Genomic DNA, 22,395 nt, shown 5'->3' with positions numbered 1-22,395 from the left:
TTCATTCCACTGCCCATGCCCCAAAGAATGTGTAAGACACTGGTATTTCTCTAGGGGCACTGGGGAGCACTACCTCCTCCCCCCAGCCCAAAACCTGTCATCTGAACGCTGATACAGATCATCAATAGGGTACTTCTCAATGAAAATTTCTCCTTCTCCTTTTAGGTTTACAGCTTAACTTGAACCAGCATTTGTTGAAAAATGATACCCTGAGCCTGCATTCGCTGTCTTCTTATTTCACTCCAAACCATACAGCCCTGGGGCACTTCAGCCAGGCGGTAGGAGCAGCCAAGAAGTGTCATTCTTTTGGGGCAATAGGGACAACACCACCCAGCTGCTTCTTTTATTAATATACAATTTATTTATAAAATTTTATAAACCATCTCCTTGGACAAGCCAATCAAGATGGTATGCAAATAGAAAACAGTAAAAATCATAATGTTTCTCTAGGAAACACAACATTTTAGCATCTTGGTGAAGCTAATATTAGATTACCTAAAATGTTCTAGAGACTAGTGACACCTATGTCACATGAGCAATGACAGTCAAAAAAAAAAAGGCAAGGAAGGTCTCTTTTCAACCAACAATAAAGTCTTTATTTGAAATGGTGGTCCCAACAAGGATCCCTGTTTCAGGCGTATATGGAACGCCTTCCTCAGGGGACACTATTGAGAAATATGTAACACATAAAAAATTAAAATCATAAGACACATCATGATGCATATACATTAAAGCATATACATTTAAAACAGATAGCAATCTAAATGAAAAAAAAATGTTATAAAAACATACAAGCTATATTGAGATAGAACCTATAAAATAAAATGAAACATGTACCCAAATCGATCCACTAATATCATGAGGCAGAAACAGATAAGTAGAGCATGGATAAAAACCAAATTCGAGTCATTTCTGATAAAATAATGCCATAATTAAAACATGAATGGACATTGTAAATTTACCAATTAAATGATAAAAGATATTCCAAGACAAAACATGTCAACCAATTGATGTCATAAGGCAGAAACGGCTGAAATGAAGCATAGATAAAAATTTAAAAGGAGCCATTTGTGGTAAAATGAAGATGCCATACTTAAAACGTGACTGGACAGTGTGCATGAAATGATTAAATCATTAAATCAACTCATTGGCTCATTCACATTTTAAGTAGCAGAAGTAAGAAAATACGCTGCATTTAGGCTCAGAATAGCGCTTGAGAATTCGCTTATCGGTTAAAAATGGCTTTATATGTCAGTTGGATCATTGTATGATGAGCCCTCCAAATTCCCCCCAAACACCCCAAACCTACTGGACCCAACTTTACACCACACCAATAGCCCTTATGCCTGCAGGTGTCACTTATATGTAAGTACAGTGAGATTTGGCTGGATTTTGGAAGGCTTACATATTCCACCATAACTGTAGTAGTGGGATATGGGCCTGAGTCCCCCATCTTTGTAGTCCACTACACTGTCCAATAGGCTGCTCCAGGAACCTGCTTGCTGCTCGAATAGGACCGCCCATAACATCTGAAGTTGTCATACAAGGCTGGATGCACAAAAAACAGTCATTAAGACCGTGTGAGTCGCTGTTGGCTGATTTTTCTGGCTGACTCTGGAACAGCGACTGATGTTCCAACAAGTTTTCATGTAAATGATTTGCACGGAGGCTTGCCGGAATCCCATATGACCAGGCACTGTAAGAGCGACAGAGAGGACTGGCACATGTGTAGAGCCCCTGCCCCGTTGAACCCCCGTCACCCTCAAATCAAACCCCCTCTCTAATTGAAGATCAGCAGGAGAGTTGCCCACTCCCTCCCGTCACCCCCTCGAACCGACCTCCCAACTGAAGATCGGCAGGAGGAATGCCTCCCTCCCTCCCCACCGAACGTAACCTCCCCCAACAGATAGGTATGCACTGTTTCATTCATATCCTTGGCGGGTGGGGGATCATGCCTTCATCCTTCCGGTGGCTGTTTGGTCAGTCATCTGTTCCGTTTGGACACCTTTTTGGCACTTATTTGTTGTTAAAACAGGTCTAGCCCCAACGTCCAAATTGTGCTCTGGACATTTTCAAAAGGTTCGATTATTGCAGAAAAACATCCAAATGATAAGCCTGCCCTAGTCCTACCCAAACCACACCTCTTATACACTGCCTTGATATTTAGATGCACTGCAGATGAGTAGCGTAGAAATCCATCAGGAATTGGGTTTTGAAAATAGCAAATTGGAAAGGTTTGGAAAGAAAAACATCCATCTACCCCTTTATGAATTTTTTTTTTTAATTAATTGAGTTCTAAAGTGATCATATTTTTTCCACCCGCAGACGACACCTTTTGTTACTAAATTGTATAGCGTCTTCTTTCATTTTATTATGTGTTTCTACATATCATTTTGTTAAATAGTTCTAAAATGTTTCTGGGGCCACACAAATGCGCAAATGCTGCAGCAAGACAGAGGAGGGAGCCGGCAAGACGGTAAACACCCGGGGGCAGCGGAGGAAAACACTGCATCGCCCTCGACCAGGGCCGCACAAATACTTCACAGGGCCGCATGCGGCCCTCGGGCCACAGGTTTGACACCCCTGATCTAGAGAATACTCATAATAACATACTCAACATCATATCTGAAAGAGGGGCGTTGTTGGTCTCAGTAGCCCATGTCCAGCATCCTCCATGGATAATTTTTTACATGGTTCTGATCCAAGAGATCATACAGCCTGCCCAAATAATCTTGTTTTCTCCAGATCCAATTCCAGTGATGAGATTTGTTTAAAGCATCACTTTACTTGTTCTCTGGGGACCAAATCCACTTGCAAGCTGTTCACTATCAGCCTGATTGAATTTAAGAGCTCATTAGTCAGGCTCCTTCCTATCCCAGGGATGGGACAAACTTATTGAGAAAGTCCCAACTGCGTTTCTTACAGTAAATGGGTAGCTAATAAGTACTTCCCTCATGATTTGACTTCATTAAAAGATCCTTTTTTTTCCAAAACAAATTTCACACAGTTTGGCTGTCGGCTTCCCTAATCAGATCCAGCAGGGTTTGTTAGGAACATGTGAGGGTTTTAAATTTTGGCAGGATTCTGTTCCGCCATCTCTTTAATTAGATGCTCGACATTGGGACATCCAAGGCTCCAATTTATTTATTTTTTTCAATTTTCTATACCGTTCTCCCAGGGGAGAACATAAGAACATAAGCAGTGCCTCCGCCGGGTCAGACCATAGGTCCATCCTGCCCAGCAGTCTGCTCCCGCGGCGGCCCAAACAGGTCACGACCTGTCTGAATCTCCAGAAGGGATCCCCTTGCCACCTTGGTTTCCCATTTAAGTCCTAGCTTCCCATCGAAGTCCTAACCCTCCGGTCTTGCACATGCACGACCTGTTGGGTTTCTATACTTATTACCTGGTTAGCTTTCTATACCTGTGATACATCCCAGCACCTCTCTCAGTATCCCACGATCCCTTTATCCCTCAGGAATCCGTCCAATCCCTGTTTGAATCCTTGTACCGTACTCTGCCTGATCACTTCCTCCGGTAGCACATTCCAAGTGTCCACGACCCTTTGGGTGAAAAAAAACTTCCTTGCATTTGTTTTGAACCTATCTCCCTTCAGTTTCTCCGAATGCCCCCTCGTACTTGTCCCCTTCAGTCTGAAGAATCTGTCCCTATCCACCCTCTCCATGCCCCTCATGATCTTGAAGGTCTCTATCATATCTCCCCTGAGCCTCCTTTTTTCCAGAGAGAAGAGCCCCAGCCTATCCAACCTCTCGGCGTATGGGCAGTGTTCCAGCCCTCTTACCAGTTTGGTTGCTCTCCTTTGGACTCTCTCAAGTACCGCCATGTCCTTCTTGAGGTACGGCGACCAATATTGAACGCAGTATTCCAGATGTGGACGCGCCATCGCTCGATACAATGGCATGATGACTTCCCACGTCCTGGTTGTTATGCCCCTCTTTATGATGCCCAGCATCCTGTTGGCTTTTTTCGAGGCTGCTGCGCACTGTGCAGATGGCTTCAGTGATGCATCCACTCAGAACGGTTTACATGAATTTATTCAGGTACTGACTGTCCTGTCGGGCTCACAATGGGGGGATTAGGTGACTTGCCCAGGGTCATAAGGAGCAGCATGGGTTTGAACCCACAACCTCAGGCTGTAGCTTTTAACCACTGCACCACTCTAGAAATAAAGGACAATCAAGCCAATGTGACATCACTGATGAGGTTGGCTCTTATTGGTGGAATGAGGCATTATGATGTCACAATACCAGCTCTGGTTAACAGAGGCTTAAACTCTTCACACTATTCATTCAATTTTCTATGCCATTCTCCCAGAGGAGATCAAAATGATTTACATGTGTCCTCTGAACCACAAAGTCAATACAGTAGAACTTAAAGCGGCTTTTGAGGTCCTGGAGTTGTTCTCTCAGCAGATTGACTTTCAAATAACAGGCTTCCATTTTCTTGGAGTTTGATGGTAGATTTGCCAGCAGGCTCAATCTCTCCTTCAGCTGAGCCTCATCATTTGTTGCCTGAAAATTCCAGCCGATTTCTTTGACTTCATTTTCAAATAGTGAACGGACTTCGCTGAATCCAGAGCTTACCGGGCCCATAAGTTCCTCCAATACAGAAGTCAAAAATGGCTGGATATTCTCTGCACAGCACTTCCCCATTGTTCAGACACCATAGCTTTGATCTTCATAGCTAAAAATTTATTCAGGTCCTCAAGCATTTTTCCTTGTCTGTCCTGGTGGGCTCATAATCTATCTAATGTACCTGGGGCAATGGGGAAATTAAGTGAGCAGCGTGGGCAGGTCACAAAGAGCAGTGTAACCCTAAGGTGGTGGAGGCAAAAACTGTGTCTTGATTCAACAAAGTTTGGGCCAGGCCTGTGGGATCTCTTAGGGAGAGGAGATAGTAGATGCTGTGGATGGGCCATTTGACCTTTATCTGCCAACATGTTTCTGTTTCCTGCACGCAGTGGAGGAGGTAAAACTAGGACTGGATCATCCTGTTCCTGCTGACATAAAGCCATGTCTCTGCTTGTAATTTACAAATCCAGCGCACAAGCTGTTGAAAGATTTGGGCTATGGTAGTGCGTCTCCCTGCCCCCACACAATGGATTCCAAGTGAAACCTGAGGCTCCTTTGGAGGGCTGATGCTCCGAGGACCGCAGCCTCGATACATCTGGAGTCCATCAGCTGATAGGATGGACAACGTGATCCCTCTTTACTGTGGGGGATGCTAAGTGTCTACGAAGAGGAAATGGCCCATTTAAAAGCTAGAATAAGCAGCTGGAGGTAGTGTGGGAAAATCTCTCTCTTTTGTCTGTCCATCTCTTTTCTGAAATTTTCAGCACATACATATCTGCAGGAGGGGAGAAAAGCTCTGTAGGAGAGACGGGACATCCCGTCATCCCCCAACCCTAATGCAGAGGAAGAGGAGGCCGAGCTGCTAAGTTACCCGTTTATCGAAAGGAGCTCCAGGATTTCTGACAACCGCAGCCTGGTGCATTATGGGATTTGCAGCCCGGGGCAGACCCCGCAACTGATTTCCAGGTTTAATGCTGTCGCCAATGCCTGAATATCAGGCCCATAGATTATAAAATATGCTAATTTGTGGGCCTGCTTGCACAATTCAGGCACAGACGTTTGCATCTGCTCAAGAGGAAGTATTGGTGCCTGAACATCTTTATTTAAAAGCACCTTAGAAAGTGCTAAACACTAGCGTGACCAATGAATATAATGGACTCATTAGCATTTAGCGTGCACTAAAAACAGCTAGTGCGCCTTAGTAAAAGGACCCCCTATAGGCTTCTTGCCTATAGCCTTGAGGGGAAATTCTATAAGGGGTGCATAAAGTTAGTAAATTGAATAAAATAAAATGTAATTAGGAGACAGGCGCAATTCTAGAAAAGACAGGCGCCTGGCAGTGTCTAATACTAACCCCCTCCCCCTTTTAGCACCGGATGGCATGAATACACTGTGCTGCTCCCGACGCTCATAGCAGAGCATTCAGTGTGCAAACGCTTCTGTGATTTTGTAAAAGGGGGGTAAAGTAGGCCTGTTTAGGGGTGGGAAAAGGCGCCACTAGGTGTGATTCTCTAGTCTAAAGGACTCAGGCGCCTTTAAAACCCGGCCTATATTACAGGTGCCTAAGTTTTTGTGGTTTTTTTTTTAAATCTTTAATTCTTTATTATGATTATTCATTACAATAATAACAAACATTCATGAATATCCACAAAAACATTGAAACATATACAGTAAAACCTTGGTTTGCAAGTGTTTTACAAGAAGAGCAAAGCATTTTATTAAATTTTAGCTTGATAAACAAGCAATGTCTTGCAATACGAGTGCATACAGTAGTTTGGGGTTGTGGAACGAATCGTCCGAGTTTCCATTATTTCTTATAGGGAAATTCGCTTTGATATACGAGTGTTTTGGATTGCAAGCATGGTTTCAGAACGAATTATGCTCGCAAACCAAGGTTTTATTGTATATGGAAATAAATCAACTTGATCTAGTCCACATTTAAGTGGTCGCTAGAATTTAGACTAGGAAATCAACTCTTACATATTCTACCATCACGGACAGGCTAGGTTGGCTTACTTTATATATCCTTCATCTTCCTCCCAATTGAAAATAACAATAACAGAAATTAAACTTTTAATAAAGGTTTCTCCTTAATAAAATCTTCTAGGTGGATCGGGTCGAAAAACACATATTTATCACTTCCATACGACATAAGGCATATGCACGGGAATTTTAAAAAGAAAGTAGCTCCGACTGCCAAAGCTTTAGGCTAGGTGCCTAAGTTTTAAGCTAACAAAATATGGCGTAATTGTGAGTTGTTATAGCCCTGGTTAATACCACAATAGTAAACACACAATCCCAGGCTGTATATCACCTTCTTACAAAAGCTATTTTTTGCCTTATACAAGTAGCCTCAGCCCCACCACTCCACCGCTAGATCACTTCACCTAACCTCACACCAAAGACGCACCACGAAGCAATTTTCCTCTGAGAGAACCTACTAGCTAGCAAAGTAATCTTATTTCCTGTAAAGTTATCATTGTTTGATCAGGCCTGGTTCTGACAGCAGACAGAGAAGATTAGAGCCCCAGACAGACTCTCAGCATAGCTGATTGGGGGGGGGGGGGGGGTTGGAGAGGGGAAAAATTTAAAAAGTGAAGTGTTGACATTCTGAAATCCTTCTGTCACTAAAATCAGATTGGTTTTCAGTGGCTATGATGAGCTGAAGTTTTAGATTTCCATGTGGTATAAATTTGTCATAACATGCCTCTCCCCTACAAACCATCCACAAACTTTTATTGGGAACACTAGTGTTGTCTGGGGCAGTGAAGGATCTGAGCGTTTTCCTTTGGAATGAAACACGGGTGTTAATGGTTTTTCTTCAACAGGGAAATGTACAATAACTTTTGTTGTCTACATTCTTAACAGTTTACCAACCGTGCGGCCTGAAATCTTGGACCTGATTCTTTGATCTTGATTGCTAAGGGATTGAGTTAGGCCCCCAACTATGTTGAGTGAAGGCAGACTGGAGCTGCTGTTCAGAGCCAGAACCAACCTAGTGTCCCAACACAATGTTAAGGAACCTCTTCCAGTGCCCCTGCATGATGCTAGGAAACCTCTTGTTTTCAACCCAGTACCAATCCAGACTCCCTACATGGTGTCCATAAATATTTAAGAACAAAAGCGTTGCCATACTGGATCAGACCAAAGGTACATCAAGCCCAATGTCCCATCTTATTTTTTAGGCTTCTGGCATTTGTATACAGACACTTCAAATTGTGGTTTTTTCCCTGCATCAACAGATTGCTTAGAAGTTGGCAGGAGTAATTTGCATCCTTTACTCTCCTCTCCTCTTAAACACTCCTGACTTCCTTTCACCATTGTTGAAACTTCTCTATTGGAAATCCCTAAATGTCCTATTTCAACAGTATCCTTCAAAGATACTGCACAATGAACCATGCACACTCCTGGGCAACTGTCTGCTTCCCCCATCCCTATTTTAGCTTAAAAGCTGCTCTATTCTTTTTAAATGTTAACACCCGCAGTCTGGTTTCATCCCAGTTAAGGTGGAGTCCATCCTTTCAGAATAGGCTCCCCCTTTCCCAAAATCCTTTATCCCTGCACCATCATCTCAACTACACATTGAGACTTCGGAGTTCTAACTGCCGCTTGGGTTCTGCGCATGGAACGGGGAACATTTCTGAAAATGCTATAGCTTTCTATCTAAGAATCTAGATCTGGCTACCAGAACCTCCCTCCCACATTTTTCTAAGTCACTGGTGCCTTTATGCCACTCTTTACCCCTGGCAAGCAAGGTAAGCTATGCTGATGGACTGGGGGAGGGGGGATGGTAAGGGTGCTGCAGGAATGTGGGTGGAGGGAGGATGCTGAGGAACTGGGGGGGGAGAGAGGGGGAGAATAAGGGCACTACTGGACTGGAGGAAGATAGGGAGCAGGTAAGGGCATTGCGGGACTGGGGGGAGAGGGAGAGGGTATGGGCACTACTAGGCTGGGGAAAGAGAGGGGGGTAGGTAAGAGCACTACTGGAAGAGAAAGGGGGATGTTAAGGGTGCTACTGGACTGGGTGGGATCTGGACCAGGGAACTAATCCACAAAAATTTGCCCAAGGCAATGTGGCCTGGCCCTTACATATACACACACACACACACTCATATTGTACCTCTGCCTCAATGTAGTGGTAATATATACGAAACTGAAACTGTGAATATTTTATGACGTGATTTGTGAAAGTTTAAAGATGCGGATATCAGCGAAGTGAAACCTAATATACATAGAGTGTGATATAGGGTCTAAATATGAATATCAGAAATTAAAGTGGGACTTCCTGAAAAGAAAGGAGTGATCCAAAATCTATGGAGTGAGTGAGCAATGAAAATAATTACTAAGCAACATACCAGTTGTTAAATAATGCGCTAGTATAGTGGAGTTCGTTTCCAAATCGCAAAATCCTTCAGGTGGGAAAAGGAGACATGAATTGATTTGAACTAACAAAATTAAAAACTATGTGCCTATTTTACAAAGCTGCACTAGCGGCTGCTGTACGGTAACGGCCCCGAAGCCCACAGAGATTTCAAGGGCTTCGGGGCTTTTGCCGCGCGGCTTTGTAAAACAGGCCCTAAAGAATGAAAATAAACCATGAATGGAACAGCCAGCTCTATGCCTATAATGAACCATACTAAAAAAAGTACGACATCTAATTGACATAAACATTTGAAAATGCTAGGAAATCATCTTCTACGCTCCCCCATACCTCGTTAAACCTTCGCCAACACAAGCTATTTCTCCAGCCTCGGCTTTCCCTCTGATGTCACTTCCTGTCCCCACGACCAAGAAGTGATTTCAGAGGGGAGCCAGGCCAGGCCAGTTGTTTGTGCTGGCAAAGATTTAAAGAGGTAGTTCAAAAACTAGGGCTAGTCAAAAAACATCTTCATGCTGAAACTGGATAATTGCTTCTGCCTCCCCCCAATAAAGAAACCTACAGGTGCTGCAGGCGACCTTGTTTACGGAAAGAGGATATAGGCATTGGAGTCCTTAGTGACCGGGGGGAGAAGATATTTCAATACAATTGTTTGAAGGACACTGAGGAGGCTTCTTGCAACACTGCAAGTTGGCCGTGACTCTTTCACTGGAATCTGCCGGTGCTTTTTCTCTGCTTTCCCTCTTTATGCAGATGTCCTAGTTCCATGTGAGATTCCCCTTTCGAGGCACATCATCGCTGCTGCTGCTGCTCTTGCCAGGGTCGGGGGTCGAGAGTGAGGAAACACCTGAGTGGAGAACTGGGACCTCTCTCTATCTTTTCCTTTGTCTGAATTTTGTAAATAATGTTGCGAGGGGAGGGAGGATGCTGGGAGCTCTCCCTTTGTGCACAAACAAGCCACGCATCCACATCTGGCTTTCTATCACCTCGGAGCTGCTGAGCCTATAAGCATGCTCCGGGTCATCAGCGACAGACTGGACCGGTCCTGGTTTTTATTTTGACCTACCACATTCATAAGCCTGCAAGACCACAGAGAAAACCCCCCAGACTGGCTCAGGCAAAAAACGGTGATGCTCTGTCATCTTTTTAATTCAACCCTTTCCATTTATTATACAAGAAATAACATTCCCATTTCAAATTTATGCCCTTGTAAACAGCCTTAACCTATACCTTGGAATAATTAAAGCCAAGCAGTTGCAAGATTACAAAGTGGCCAAATTTGAAAAGGCAAGTCAAAAAAAGTAAGCTTTCAAAATGCCAGGAAATCAGAAATCAAATGGATGGACTCTGGGACCGAGTTCCATAGCGAAGGTCCAGCTACTTGGAACCTACCTAACATAGTAAATGACGGCAGATAAAGACCTGAATGGTCCATCCAGCTTGCCCAACCATACATGCTCCATAAATTATTTAGTTTAAATGGTCCTTTTTCTTAGATATTTCTGGGCCAGAAACCCGGAGCCCTGCCCGGTACTGTGCTTAGGTTCCATTTAATGGAGTCTCCATCAAAGCTCACTCCAGCCCATCTTAACCATCCCAGCCATTGAAGCCCTCCCCAGCCCGGTCTCAACTGAATGTCCATATACATAGTTGATTTAAGACCTTAGTGACATAATGAATTGTGGGAACTATCAGAAAATCTCTTGTCTTGTGATCTCAGAGAAACGAGGGGGCACGTATATCTGCAGAATATGCATGAGATCAATCCAATGAATATGCACGAGATCAATTTACATGTAATGGCTTCCACTGTAGGCAGATCGAACTCATTCACATTCTTTGTGGATGTCTTGAAAATCGACTGGTTTGTGGCTTTCGAGGACCGTGGTTGCTTACCCCTGCTGTACTGGGATGCACGTTAGAGAACCAAGACATGTGCTCGTCCAATGACTCTCCCTTGTGTGAACCTTAGAGTGGTTCCCAGAATCAACTGGTTTTTCAGGGGTAACAATGAATATGTATGGGACAAGTTTGTTTATAAATGTTTCCCAGCATATGTAAATATATTTCTTGCACATTCATGGGTTACTGTGTGAAAATCCAATTGACTATGGTGTCACCAAGACTGTGATAGGGTTCTCCCAAGAACAACTTGACTTAAATCTCTTGAAGAGATCAACTTCGATTGACCACATCTACTTCTAATAAATATAAATGCTATTTACTATTTCTTAACTGCATCAGTCTACGACCTCTCAGTGTGACAAGGCTAAGATGGGTTCTATATAGACAGAGAGATGCAATGATACGGTGTTGGAAGTCCACTCATAAATTGTATGTTATGAAAAGTGCATCAAATCGTGTGGCATGCAGCAGGCATGAGACTTCTGCTTACGAGATCAGGCAAGCATCCCTGGGGGAGATCTCCAAGCCAAGCAGTGTAATTTCTAAAAGGAGGCAATCAGGAGACAGGCATCGGCAGGAGATGAAACGTTATAAGCTTGGAGTTTCGGTAAATGCATTTCTTTCCACTAATGAAAAATGATTTATTGAACCCCCGCCACCCATGCCCGCTGGCTCCGCTCCTGTTTTACTGAGGTTTTAACATCTTTGTGAGCGGCATGGTTTCTTTTCCAAAACCAGCTCAGCAAGAGCCAGTAATCTGAGACAAACCAACAAGTTTGGCAGTGAGGTTAGGAGGAGCAGAGTGTGAATGATATGGAGTGGGTATTTTCATGAGATAGAAAAAGCTCCCACATGTTTCTGTGGACTGTGCTGCCTTTTTACTGATACAGTGCTAAGAAAGTCTGTTTTGGAGAACCTGACCCCACAGGTAGATGAAGCCAGGTTTAGGATCCCCACAAGGATTATTCACAAGAAGGATCTCTACGACTTGGAGATCCAGCATATGTAAAATTATCTTATGCATATTCATTGTGGAGATGCTGAAAACCAGCTCAAGTTTGGGAAGCGCTGATGTAAGAATTTTCTGTGAACAACCCAGCAGTTGAGTTTTCAAGGTCCATCTGAAGAAAGGATTCTTTATGGCCTGTAAAGCTCACTAGGCCGTGGTAGAAACTTCTACCACAGTTTAGTAAAAGAGGGCCAACTTGGTACAGGCATAACTTTGGTCCTGCAGATTATAGCATGCAGTCCCCATACCACCTAATCAACTGCCCAGCTTATCTCTTTCAATATAAAAAAAAAAATGAAAAGCACACCCTGGTGGGTTTTTCCCCCTTTTGGTTAGCCTGTTTAAAGATGGTCCATCCCTCCAGTATGCTTTGAGCCAACGTACTAGGGAAAGTCACATTCCACTTGACAGAGAATGTCCATCTTGCACTGTTTGTACCATCTAAACTGTGATGTCATAGTACTCATAATGACACCACAGTGCCCATGGTGACATCACAAATGTGTGTCCTACTCCTGTTTCAAAATAGACATTTCCAGCAAGAAAGCACCTCCTATGCTGGTAGGTCTAAGGAAGGTGTGGTTCACTTGTAGAGCTGTTGCCTCTGTACCCAGAGGTTGTGAGATCACATCCTGGTGAGAGTGAGATTTGGTGTAAGAGAGGTCTGGGGGCTTCCAGCTAAGAGACACTCAAAGAGCAGACTGCTGTGAAATAAATCTGGAGGTGTCTAGTTAAGAGACATTCACAGAGTAGACTGGTGTAAAAGTGATCTGGGGGCTTCCAACTGAGAGACACTTACAGAGCAGACTGGTGGGTGAGAATGCTCACAGAGCAGACTGGGACTCTTTAGCTAAGCGAGATGCACTCATGGAACAGGCTGAACCAGGGGCTGTCTAGCTGAGAGACTCTCACAGACCTGAACTTATGACTTAGCGCATTCCTGTACTCAAAACAACTGGAGCTTATCTGTCCCCTGGGCCCTGGATGTGCATTCCCCTTCGCTAACTTAATAAAATGCCGCCAAACATTAACCCTGGCCTTGCCAAAGTAGCACTTCTGTCAAACTGAACAGAATAATGCAAAAAAAAAAAAAAAAAAAATTGTATAATGATTAAAATGTCATCATAGACGTCCTTGCAATGTGACTCTGTTAAAGAATACAGAGAAAATGCCGGCTGGAAGTCTTCTCATCTCTTTGCAAATAATCTGTTAGATTTATAGGCTGTGTTCATCTTGATTATTTAAGATGGATGAACATTTGAAATGCACTTGGAGGGGAATGGTGTTTCCTTCTGAAAATCCCACCAGCACCTTTCCCATTCATTAAAACAGGCAAAATTATTCATGCGGTGAATAATTTACCTATGAGCAGCATAATATTTTTAAATGTTTCTTGTTAGTTTTTAAGATACTTTTTTTCAGTGCATTTATCCTAGCAAAAGAAGGTGCTGTACTCTAATCTAATCTTTGATTTTTTTTTATACTGATTCATCCCAACAGGAGGGATCGACTCGGTTAACAAAACATTTAATAAAATGATACAGATTAGAACAGAAATTATATCTTTTAGGCCAGAATTTTATCTTTTATGATTGATTATTTGAAAAAGAAGGATCATTAGTATATTTCTGAAATAAATGTGTCTTCAGTACTTTGCGAAAAGTGGGTTAATGAGAGAGAACTCGAATTATAGAAGGAAGATCATTCGAAACTTTTACGAATAAAAAAGAAAATGATCGACAAAAATTAGCCATTCTTCAGGAGTGGGGTGATCACAGAGGGATCCACCCCCATAGTACAAGGCCCCCTGCAACCAGCCACAGAAACTATGAAAAGTAAGCACCAAGTGTTTCATTTCTAGAGTACATGGGGTCATTTTTATCAAACAATGGAAAAGGTGCTGGTACTCAGTACCCTGGAGTAACCTGTCAAAAAAGCCTTGCTAACCTCCCAAAGCAGTGTGGGATCTGTAGGGCCTGATCCTGCCCTTTGGAATCAGTACTGCAAGTCCCATAATGCACCAGGATAGGGTGGTCAGAAGTCTAGGACTGGACTAGAATCTCCAGCCTGGAACTGAGTATCTTGGCATCTCTGTGGTTAACTTGCTCTTTTACTAGATTTTACAGAGAACAGTCTCGATTATCCGACCTTAGGTGATCCAACCAACTGGCATATCTGAAAGACCCCCCTGGTATTGTGATTGTGTCGCTGATAAGAAGCACGTGGCTTCTCTTTCTGTTTTCTAGTGTAGAACAGAGGTTGGTTTTCCACCTAAGACAATTTTTGCGGGAACCTAGGACTCTTCTTTACCACAAAAAAGTACCATTGTGACCCAGGACCCTGCTTTTACTGCAACTAAACTATTTGAGGGATTACCGTTGTTATACAGTGCATTTGGAGAATGGCTAATATTATAATAGATCTCAAGCCTTCCTGGAACAAAATCTCATACACTCAATCCTCATTGATCTATTATTATGTCTAATATTTAAAGGATGAAATGACTTTGGTCTAAATGCTACTCAACAATGGTTCACAATTCTAGATAACTGGCATCATTTCTTGGTTTAATCTAAACAAGCTCCATCATGGCAAAATCCAAATATAAAAATTGGTCATCATGATATGGCATCTAAGGCAACACAAAAAGGGAATCTGGACATTGGCTCATATATGAGGGACCGCTGAAAAGTTCTCAGCCTAACCAACAAAGTTGGTTCTATGCACAGTCCAGTGATTTTCCACTTTATTCATGCCATCGGAAAATACAGAATGAAAAAAGTGGAAAATCGCAGGACTAAGTATATAGCCCTCGATGGAGGCTGCCCTAACTTCTCGGCAGCCTGAGAACTTCTCAGCGGCCCCTCGTAACATGTGGAGATCAGCTAATATCTTTTCAGAATTTACAAACGCGACATGGATTGCTCAATCTCAGAAATACTGGCTTCAAATACAGTGTAGCATCGATTGCTGTTATGCCAATTTAGACTCCGAATAGTTAGACATTCAACAATTTTGTAAGATTGGCTCCATCTCTAGCAGTCTTCAAATCCATGCTAAAAGCCCACTTTTTTTAAGCTGATTTCAACTCTTAACTCCCACTCTCTGTCATATCATTCCTTCTGCTAGAAACTCCACAACCCTGAGATATCCTGTCTGTCTGTCCAAATTAGATTGCATGCTCTTCTGAGCAGGGACCATCTATTGAATGTTAAATGTACAGCGCTGTGTAAGCCTTTCAGCACTATAGAAATGATGGAGAGGGCCAGATTCTTCAAACTTTCGACAACTACAAGAACAAGAGGGCATTCAGAAAAATTAAAAGGGGACAGATTTATAATCAGTACTAGGAAGTTCTTCTTCTCCCAACGGGTGGTGGACACCTGGAATGCGCTTCCAGAGGGCGTGATAGGACAGGGTATGGTATTGGAGTTCAAGAAGGGATTGGACAATTTTCTGAAGGAAAAGGGGATAGAAGGGTATAGTTAGAGGATCACTATACAGGTCCTGGACCTGATGGACCTGATGAGCGGACTGCTGGGCATGATGGACCTCTGGACTGACCCAGCAGAGGCACGGCTTATGTTCTTATAAATATGTTTTATGTTGATTAAAATTTTATATCCCGCAGAAGCTTACAACAATTCTCAGTGGCTAGCAATAAAAACATATATTTGAAAGGAAAAAGAACTCTGTAACATGTAGGAAAGACCTATGCAATCATCCAAGAAGAAGATGAAGAAAAAAAATAATAGCAGTAGTTAGTTGAAGGCTATTTGGCATCTAAAAGGTAAACTATTGAATTTTTAACATTACAAATATGTTAAAACATTTAGAAGAGGCTTAAGGAAGGAATTCTCACTACTGCTAAATTAATTTGGACTAAAGTGAATCATCCAACACAACCAGCTGATCTGCTTCAGTCCCTCTACTTTCTTGCACTTAAGGCTTGGACTCCACACAAAAAATGTGAAGAACGGGTCTAAACGACTCTGTCAAATGATTCATGTGATTTCTGAATGCACTCAGACACAATCCTTCTGGACTCTTGATATGGAAAGACATCCGAGGAATCTTTCAAATGAACTTACAATTGACACCTGATTTTATCATTGGTCGCTCCCTAAGACTAGACCAGTTAAGTCTCTTTGGTTTATTAATAGCAATGGCATTACAGATGATCTAAGCCAGTGGAAACAATGCCTCTCTTTATCTATTCAGCTCTGGTAGAACATCAGTTGTCAGATTTCTTTGGACAAATATCTTATATAAGAACATAAGAATTGCCATACTGGGTCAGTATCCTGTTTCGAACAGTGGCCAACCCAGGCCTCAAGTTCCTGGTAGAAACCCAAAGAGTAGCAACATTCCAGAGCTGAGATTGTGATGTCATAAAGCCTCATTCCACCAATGCCTAAGAGCCAAACCTGTCAGTGATGTCACAATGGCTTGATTGGCTCACATAAGAATTGCTGTGCTGGGACAGACCGAAGGTCCCTCAAACCTAGTATCCTGTTTCCAACAGTGGACAATCCAGGTTACAAATACCTGGCATAAGCCGTTTTGGGAAGTATTCACCCTAAATCTTAAATACATCTAAAAACCCGCACGAATCGGCACTTGGACGATCTCAAAGACAGGTCGTCCAAGTGCCGATAATCGAAACGGCTTTTTGGATGTATCCAGGGACATTTTAGGCTTCTGAATCCTGCTGTGTGCCCAGAGCTGACAGCGGCGTTTTTGGAGGAGTGGTTAGGGCGGGATGTTGGTGTCAAGTAGAATGGCGCTTAGCGCCATTCTGTAAAAAGAATGTTAAGTGCTAGTACACATCACAGCTTTTAGGTTCACCCATTTAGGCCAAGGAAAACCAGGTCTAAATTCCAGCACTTAGCTTTTGCATGTATTGGGCGCATTCTATAACACGGTGCATAAATTCTAGGAATGCCCTTTTCAGATTTGCAAACAAGAACTTGTGCACTGCGCTTCATAGAATACGCCTGCCAAATTGTGCGTGTAAGTTAATTCGTGCCAATTACAAGGTACTGACTGCCAATTATCACCACCGATTATGTTTATTATACAACGTGCAATTCAGCTGTGTGCACGCTACATATACACCCCTTCCTGATAGTGTATAAGTGTGTGTGCATTACTTGCACATTCACAATGGTTCACTTACGCATATGCTATTGAGAACGAGCACTCACTGTTTCAGCAGATCGTGCCTACCCACATGTACAATGGTTCACAATGCGTGCAATAAGGAAAGAGCAGGCGCTGTTGACTGCACATGAAATTCCAAGTGAAAATGACATAAATGCTTAGGGCTCAGAGCAAGAGCTTCCTCTCTATTCCACCCCATATGGGATGACTCCTCTATCTGGCATTCTTGTAGCATTATCTGAATAACGGTTGCACAATGTATAGTCATTGATCCCTCCTCTCCACACTCGCAGCTGCCTCATTTTCCTGTGCAAATAATCTACGATGTTCAGACCCTCTGTCACTTCCCGTTTTTCTTCCTGAATTATATGGTGATGTCACCAATGTGGCTCCAGTTTCCCCAGTGAACAGGTCCTGGAATTGTCATCTACAAACTTAGCCTTCCAGGTAAAACCAGGACTGAACTGGTTTAGGCTCCGATGACTATGGGGCCAGTATTTTTGTTCTTTCACTATTCCATGTCCTGCTTTTATTTGTCACATGATGTTTCTGTTCTCTTTTAATCATTATTTTGATTGTTATATTGTTCAGTTGTATAGAAAATTCAATATATTGTTTGAACTAAAAAAAAAGAAAAGAAACACAGGACCACTTTTACAAAGCCACGGAGTGAATCCCTGCGCAGCAAATGCAACGCAGCCCGCAGGAATTGAATGGGCTGTGTTGTATTTGCTACGTGGGACTCGCTATTGAAGTTTTGTAAAAAGGGCCCATAGTAATCAGGGTTCCTTTTACTAGAGGGCATTAAACCCTACCACACGCTTAACATGAGAAAAACAGGCTACAGCACAGTGCGTTAAAGTGGTATTTTGCCTGTTTTCATATGTTAAGGCACAATAACTATTTTGAAAAAATTAAAACCCCTTTTACAAAACCGTGGCATGGTTTTTAGCCGTGGCACTAACAGCTATTGATGCTCATAGAATTCCTATGAACGGCGCCAAAACTGCACTACGGTTTTGTAAAAAGGGGGTGGGATGGGTTTATTTTTAGAGGTGATATATCAGGGCAGAGAGTGGATGTTCCTGTGTTATCCATCTAGCCTTCTGACAATAGCACACGTGAACTGGACAACAGGGTTAACGCGGGAATACTTAGGGGGAAAATTCTATAAAAAGGTGTCTATAGTTAGGTGCCTAAATAAATAAACGCCTAAAGTTAGTGAATTGGCTTCAATAATGAGCTTTAACAAGCTCATAATTGAAAAAAAAATAAAATTTAATTGGGAGATAGGCACCTAACACCAAAGTCAGTGTGTTTAGGGGTGGAGAAAGACTTGGGCGCCACTAGGCATGATTCTCTAAAACAACCCGGACACATAATCACACCCCATTCCGCCTCCAGCCCCGCCCAGTTCTACCTCTAGTCCCGTCCCATCATGTCCTCCAGCCCCGCCCCCACAAAGCTTCCTCTCTTTGCGAGGAGCTCCGTCCGCGTCTGGAGGGCCTGGAGCATGCGCGGATGCGTGCCACGTCATCCGCGCATGCTCAAAGGCCCTCCAGATGCGGCCAGGGCTCGCAGGGGCTTTCCAAAACCCAGACGAATGCCGGGTTTTGGAAAGTCCGTCTGGGAGTCCGGACAGTCCTCTAAAAAGAGGACATGTCCGGGTTTTCACGGACATCTGGTAACCTAACTTGGGCGCCTATAACGTAGGCCTTTAAAACCCTGGCCTACATTGCAGGCCCCCAAGTTTTAAGTTAGGCGCCGCTCAGTGTGATTCTGTAATGGCCGCTTAAGTGCGTTTGACATGCAATGGGCACCTGACTGTAGACACCTGTCTTTTTTAGGCACCCATTACAGAATCTGGCCCTTAAGAGCCTCAAATAGGATGCGGTACTTGTTCCTGCATTTTTTCCCCTTGCAGCTACCATAGGCTAATGGGAACATTAGCATACAGTCTGCAAAAAAAAAGAGAGAAATGCCCACTTTAATTTGGGTTTAGCACACTGGAAAATCCTAAGCCTAGATTTCGTTGCACCTTAGTAAAAGGATGCTTTTGGAACAAAACAATTCTCTTCCGTTTATTCACCCAACCTATCGTTCTTCCCTTTTCGGTGTTCTTTTCTCCCATCTCCCAAATGTTTGGCGTACATCTGTAAGCTAAGTTATTTGTTTTACTAACATTCCCTAGTACTGTATTGTCCTGCACTGTTAAATTTATAATCTGGTTTTATTGTATCTGTTCCATGTATTATCTTTTCATTATTATTGTACACCGCCTAGAAGGCATAAGAAATTTTAAATAAACTTGAAACTTAAAGGGTGTACGTGAACCCCTAATTCCCTCCCTCTTTGCTTCAATTTTCCTTTGGAGTGTGAACACTCTATATTTTCATTCCATTTCATGCCATCTAGGAAGCCTCTGTGTTAACCCCATGCCTATTTGAATTCTGTCACTCTTTTCGACCCCCACCACGTCCCATGGAAGATCTTTCCAGGCATCCGGCAGCTTCTCTGTGAAAAAGAAACACACTGACTTCAGTTCTTGGAAAGAGGTAGAGATCCGAGGGTGAGAGGGAGTCGGCTAAGCATCCACAAGGCTGGGCCAGCACGACTCTTTGCTGTGTGCTGCCGCTCCCACTCGCTCGACCTGTGAAACGGAAAGTCCTCCCTTTTCCTCTGCCAGTGGGTCCTGAGCCAGAAAACAAGCACAACTCTTCTTTTCACTCTGACAAAAAACCCCAGTAGAGCCAGGAGCCAGGATGGATGAAATCTATTGCACTACAGAAAAGGCTCCTGGATATCCCATCAGAATAGCACTTAAATGGCCATTGACCTTGGAAAAAGATGGCCTTCAGTAGGGTTGCCAACTGGCTCCAGATTTGGCTGCTCTAGTCCAGGTTTTATATCGGTTCTGATTCCTGAACTGAATTACCTAAGAACAGCAAAACTACAAGTCCCTGCATGCAATGGGATAACACTTGACCTGGAGCAACCCTGTTGAGCAAATCTGAATCCAGTTTGCAGCCCTAATCTTTAGGCCATGCTATAACGTACAGTTGTTCTGTTATCTGAAACACAGACGTGCCATCTCCCAAATCAGGATACATATTTTATCTGATTTCCTCCTTTCAAGATCCTCTGAAAGCAGCCAATCCAAACTGCTGCAGTCAAGCTCAGATCAGAGCTATGGACCCTCAGAAGAACACAATAAGTTTCATACATGTTTTCAAATTACAAAGGGTTTTTTTTCCTTGTCCCCCTCCATTTGGAACTCCAAATTCTGAAAAGTGGAACCTCTATCCGGGTGGTAAAAAAACATCAAAAACGTTCCAGACAGAACTAACTCCTGAAGGGTGCATGTGCATGAAAATCCATGACCTCCCCCTGTCAGCCTCTTCTCGGAATCCTAGACGTGGCGTGAAAATTTGGTATGGATCGGATATTAAACAAAAAAAAGTGATTACGGGGACGGTGTTGATCTCATACGCTTTCTTCCCTTTGGAAAACAGGCAAAGGCATTTCAAACGACCAGAGAATGACTAACAACTTCCCCTGCTTTTTGGCTGCAGAAAGTTTTGTGACAGAAACTTGCGAAAAATCACTTTTGCTGACTTCTGCTCTTCGAATGGAACAAACAAATTTAAATTCTCTCATTTAACTTCATCGGGTTTTATGGTTTTTCATTTTCGAAATGCACGAAGACGTTCTCCGGCAGACATTCTCATGACTGTGCTGAACTCTTGCCAAGGATTTTTGCCTCAGTGAAATCTCCCTTCTCTTTAGCTCAACCTCACTGATAAGGGAGGGTTATTCCCCCTATTACGTCTCTAAGGGGTCCAATTTAGCGCAGGTGCCCATCGAATACAATGGATACCTTAGCATTTGGCATGCGCTAAATCGGTTAGCACGCTCCTGACATGCCAAGAACATCATTAGAAAAAAAAAATCTAAGTAGAAAATTGCCCCTATCGGTCCACAATAGAGAAACTCTGGTAGGAAATAAGCATTTCTTTTGCTCCTCTGATGTCTGATGGAAGCAGCTAAGAAAAGTTCTTTTATCATAAGAAGAGGGTCTCACACTCGCATCTTCCCATTTCGAAAAAGCATCATTCCTGTTATTTGAAAACCATGAGGATATTCCCTGAAACGAAACATTTTTAGCGAACACTATTTTCAACATATCACATGAGGTGTCTCCTTGACATAGCCATAGGCTGGGGTGGCAGTGATGGGAGAGGGAGATAAGGCTTCTGTCATACAGAAGTGCAGCACCCCAGGAAGACCCCCAAAAGGCTGAAAACACTGGGTTTTGTCCTCCCTTGTTATATCCACTGGGCTGTAAGAATGGGGCCATTGGCATTTGGCAAGCACATTTGCATTATCTAATACCATTTTGTGCCTTCCTGCATTTTTCCCCTGCTTGGCCAGCTTTTCTCCATCACATGCTTCATGCCCGGCTGCTATAACAGCATGCACTGCGGCTCTTACATAAACATACATCTCAAGAAAAAGAATTTAGTGTAGTGCAGACTTACTTTGGTTTCTCTTGCCTAGTATCTTATTCCCCTTTTGGGGGCAGGGAGGCTTCTTCCTCAAGTGGCCCGACGGCCGTCTTGGATGGATAGTGCTGTTGATGGGTTTTGTGGTGTTGGGTCTGCTTGTCAAAGTCTCCACTCACTCTCTGAAGTGGGAAGCAGGAAGACCAGGGGTGGTATTTCGTGCTGTTGGGAGTGGAGGGGGAGGGGGGAGGCTGCTGCAGGGTGTGTGTATGTGATCCCTAGTAGAGCTGCAAAGGCAGGAAAAGAGCCCAGAGCTCTCAGGAAGTTTTGACATGGAAAATCTGCAGAGGATGCTCTAGCCATTGGAGGGGGGGGGAGAGAGGGGGGTGTTGTTAAACTGCAGCTTTTGGCAGAGCTTAATTTTGTTAACAGCTAAAAGTCAAAGGAAATACAGGAGAAAATAAAAGCAGGGAACTAGGTTCAGGCAGTCAAAGGAGCCGAGAGGAAATGAGACCAAGGCAGAGACAGGCATACAGAGAGAGTGCTGGGGAAGGCAGAGACAGAGTTGCCACGTTCCCCAGTTCTATGGCAAATAGTGGGTGTGAACTCGCATCCCAATGCAAAGCGGTATTTCTAATCCCAAGGGATGAAGGACACCCCCCCCCCCGAATTTTTGTTTTGTTTAGTTTTCCCATGCCATACAGGGGGCAATGTCAGCAAGAAGGCACTTCCTTTCTTATGATATGCACATCCCTAGCCTCTAGCCATTGAAGTCAGCACTACAAGTCCCATAATGCATCAGGATGGGGCTGATTCTGACCTCCCCCATCTTCCTAGAACTGTTTTTTT

The 22,395-nt window shown here is 43.3% G+C and overlaps 1 protein-coding gene across 3 annotated transcripts in view; it reads right to left on the bottom strand.

The window, feature by feature from the left end:
* Nucleotides 1–22,395, bottom strand: part of PEAR1 (platelet endothelial aggregation receptor 1) — a 67,066-nt gene that overhangs the window by 40,974 nt on the left and 3,697 nt on the right. Inside the window, exon 1 of one of the 3 annotated variants that reach the window (XM_033923613.1) lies at nucleotides 21,583–21,732. The exons of the other annotated variants lie outside the window; for them this stretch is intronic. The gene's annotated coding sequence lies outside the window, so the exon portion shown is untranslated. Of the gene's footprint in view, nucleotides 1–21,582; nucleotides 21,733–22,395 lie in introns of those variants that run through there. 3 annotated transcript variants of the gene reach the window in all.

This window comes from Geotrypetes seraphini, chromosome 16, assembly GCF_902459505.1.
Source record: "Geotrypetes seraphini chromosome 16, aGeoSer1.1, whole genome shotgun sequence".
Classification (NCBI taxonomy): domain Eukaryota; kingdom Metazoa; phylum Chordata; class Amphibia; order Gymnophiona; family Dermophiidae; genus Geotrypetes; species Geotrypetes seraphini.
Note: the sequence above shows the minus strand (reverse complement) of the source record. Positions and strands in the feature narration are given on the sequence as shown.